The sequence below is a fragment of the Centruroides sculpturatus genome, unplaced genomic scaffold, assembly GCF_000671375.1.
Source record: "Centruroides sculpturatus isolate CEXI.00-Female unplaced genomic scaffold, Cexi_2.0 scaffold100, whole genome shotgun sequence".
Lineage (NCBI taxonomy): Eukaryota > Metazoa > Arthropoda > Arachnida > Scorpiones > Buthidae > Centruroides > Centruroides sculpturatus.
In genome coordinates this window covers 1,035,115-1,038,766 of record NW_019384300.1, presented here as the reverse complement: position 1 = coordinate 1,038,766, position 3,652 = coordinate 1,035,115, and the positions used below count along the sequence as shown (strand labels likewise).

Genomic DNA, 3,652 nt, shown 5'->3' with positions numbered 1-3,652 from the left:
TTTTTTGGTCGTGTTAAATAATTTCCTTTTTAAATTTTACCGTGGTTTTTCATAGAGTACAATAGAGAAAAACTAGTGAAGACGTTAGAATCAAACGGTGCAGATGGAGGAAAAATAGATTATAAAGTACAGAAATACGATGGAAAGTAAACTAGAAAATCCTAGTATAAAAAAAGAATAAAGAAACCAGTAAACTCAATTGAGAAAGTAAAGAATTCTTACGTTTTCACAATTGAAGAGATTGAAGAAATTCAATAAGAGAGTGGACCAAAAAAAAAAATTATATTTTAATGATAATCTAATAATTATTTATCAATTCTTAAAGAAATTATGCTTATTTATCGTGTGAAGTAACGAGGAAAAATTAAAAAAAAAAAAATGATGTTACACTCAGCCTCAAAAACTGGTTTAAGGATAGTTTAATGGGAGGATACAAAACTTCGCTCCACTAATTATGTTCAAGGATTAAGCTGCTATTCAAGAAGATAATTCAGATTTTTAACATGGAAAGCACACACCCATCTTTTCTTCTTACATAAATTACGGCACTAATTTTGATTTTGTATATTTATTTACGGTTGACTTCAAAAGAGACTTTTATATAGCCATCAAGCTAAAGGATAAACTCCGCATCCCTGTATATTAATGTACCGAACAAGATTTCATAATAACGGAGGAGATTTCTACTGAAAAATTGGTTAATTTCCTAATTAAACTTTGATAAAAATGGATTATGTAACGTCCTTTATGAGGCTCCTTATTTTATTGATCGATTATCCGGATTTATTCGATGATTATAACTGGAAATAGTTTTGTAGAATCGTAACCGTTTATGTAGACAAATTATCTCTAAAGTTTAACAGTTAAATTGCCTGGAAAGTATGCCTTTGGGAAGTACATTAAACAAATCAGAACATTTAGTAAAGTAAGATGTATAAACCCGACGCGAAAATCTATAAATTTACCTTTCTATTAAGTATAATTAGCGGTCATTAGATAATGTATAATACTGGATATCATTAATTTTTCATAAAGAGCTTTACCTTATACATTTTTTACATAGATCGCTCGACTGTATCCTACTTCACCCCTCGTGGGGCGAGGTTCGTTTCTCATTAGAGAGATTGATTTTTATAATAAATCGTGTGGTATAAATAAGCAGAGAAACCCCTGCGGTTCTGCTTCTCCTCCACGCTTCTATCTCTTCCACAATGGTTAATTTACTGTTTTATACGAAGGGGGGATAAGGAAAATGGGAGGAAAAGACGAAAATGAGCCAGGTATATGGAAAGCAATCTAAAAAATAGATCGTTTCCTTCAACTCACATCCAATACAATACGGGATCTTCACAATAACATCACGGAACACAAAATAGCCCCCCCTCTTTATAGATAGGTAGCACGGAAGGTCGCATAGGAAAGAATTTCTAAGTAAAAATCAGCGGGGGAAACCCCCTGTAGAAAACAGCAGCGTGTGACGTTAAACACGAACCTCTTTCCCAACCATATCGCAGTAAATAATTACATATACAAATCGTTATTGCGTATAGGTAGAAGAAGTAAAGACGATAAATAAAAACACTACTACTACAATATCAAAATTTGCTGATTAAACGAAGAAAATCAACCTGGAAGTAACGTTCGATTCACAATTAAGCTTTAACACCGTGATGTTTGTTTATAACCAACGACTGTCGCAACACGACCTCTTATAAAAGGTGTTTGAACCGTAAGTCATATACAAGGGAATTCTATTCGGAGCCTTTCTTTCACCTCTCTTAAATTGGCTAAAAATCTAAAGAATATCATCCCCGATAAGGTGATAATGATAGGAAATCAGTGCTTATCTTATCCTTCGTATAATCCATGGCATATGTTTTGAAATCCCTGTCATCTGCCACTGACACAAGTAAAGGACAACCCGCTGAGTTATAGTGGATGCACTTCACTCCCGATTTAACTGCTATCACTTGGAGTTATCATCATTCTAAGATATTAAAGTTTAATATATAAGCGAATTTATAAGCAATAGGGGGTTTAGAATTACATAAAACACATTTTAAAACTCGTGCAACTCTCCTAAATCCGTCACTCGAAGTAAAAGGAAGCATCGAAAAAACAAAAAAAAAACACCCCATTTTAATCTTGACAATTATACTTAAATATTTCATAGGGGGTTGTTTTTAATATCATTAAAATTATCTGAATATCTTACCTTTAAAATCTCACAAAAATTATCTCCGAAAATTAAAACACTTCTCCGGTTCGTTAAGCAGTAGATCAGTCCAATAAGTTTGAATATTTAGTGGTTCCTACTGGTCCAACCAACTTACTTTACTCACGCACAGCGTACAACTCGTCTCTCCCAGCTTCGGTGGTGGCGCTTTATAACCATACATCCTGCTCCCTCCGGTGGCGAAGTGCCGAACTAAGATATCCACCACCCTATTGGACAATTGAGGGTGGTCACGTGGCGACGATTGGGAGGAAGAATCGGAGGTAGTGCTGCATTTTAGTATAGTCGACAGTCTGCTAACGTGAAGCTTGGCTTCTATCTGAAATATTTTCTATTGTTGAACGAACGGAATGCATCTCTGCGGGCGTCCTGACCTAAGAAATTTTTGTATAACCGCTCCATTTTGCTACCACAGTACTAAACGCTTCGAGTATCATAAAAGTGCTTTAAAAGACGAAAAAAAAATGTATAATTGAAATTGCCGTTATAATACGTTTAAAAATTAATTGTTATGTCATAAAATTTTTACGTTATTACGTCACCTCTACGTATTCACGAAATTGATTTTTGTTACCATAATAGCATCGAGTTTATTAATGAATAAAACAATTTTATTGATCTGTTACAATAAAGCATTTGCAATTTGATTATTAAACACGTAAAATGTATTATTGCATCAGTATCCGTTCCTTAATTTTATTTTGTTGCTATAGTAGCACAATATTTATGTTTAGCAATAAAAAAATAAATAAATAAATAAGATTTTTATTAATCTAATACAACAATCCATTCACAGTTTAATTGTTAAACGAATGAATTATATTGTTACGTCAAAGCTCGTTTGAAATTGATTTTATTGCTGTAGTAGCATTTAAAAAATAATAAATTTATTTATTTATTAGTTTCTATTGTTTAAAATTGTTCAATTTCTATTCTAGAATTTATATTCTAGAAATTGATTTTATTGCTGAAGTAGCATAAAATTAAGTTTATTTATTGATCTGTTTCAACAATGCAATCGTTTTAAAATGTTCAATTTCTATTATTACGTCATCAGATTGTAGAAATTGATTTCATTGATGTAGTAGAATGAAATTTACATTAAAAAAATTAATTTATTTATCAGTCAATTTCAACAATACAATTTATTAAAAAATTATTCAATTTCTATTCTAGAATCTAGATTCTAGAAATTGATTTTATTACTATAATAGCGTGTATTATTATTAAATAAAATAATCTAACGAATTAATATAATGATCTATTACAACAATATCTCGTTAAAAACAATTAAAATATATTATTTTATCATCATTATTACGACATTACAAGTTAAGAGCTGTTGAATTATTATTATAGTAGCATCATTATTTGAAAACTTTATAACAATATCCTTACATCATTTAAGTTTATCGA

General features: G+C 31.0%; 1 long non-coding RNA gene across 1 annotated transcript; it reads right to left on the bottom strand.

The window, feature by feature from the left end:
• On the bottom strand, window positions 1–2,849 carry LOC111636588. Its single transcript, XR_002758556.1, has 2 exons — window positions 2,766–2,849; window positions 1–2,680 (listed from the first exon to the last, which is right to left on the bottom strand). It is a non-coding gene; the product is annotated as an uncharacterized LOC111636588 (long non-coding RNA).
• Window positions 2,850–3,652: the final 803 nt, after the last annotated feature.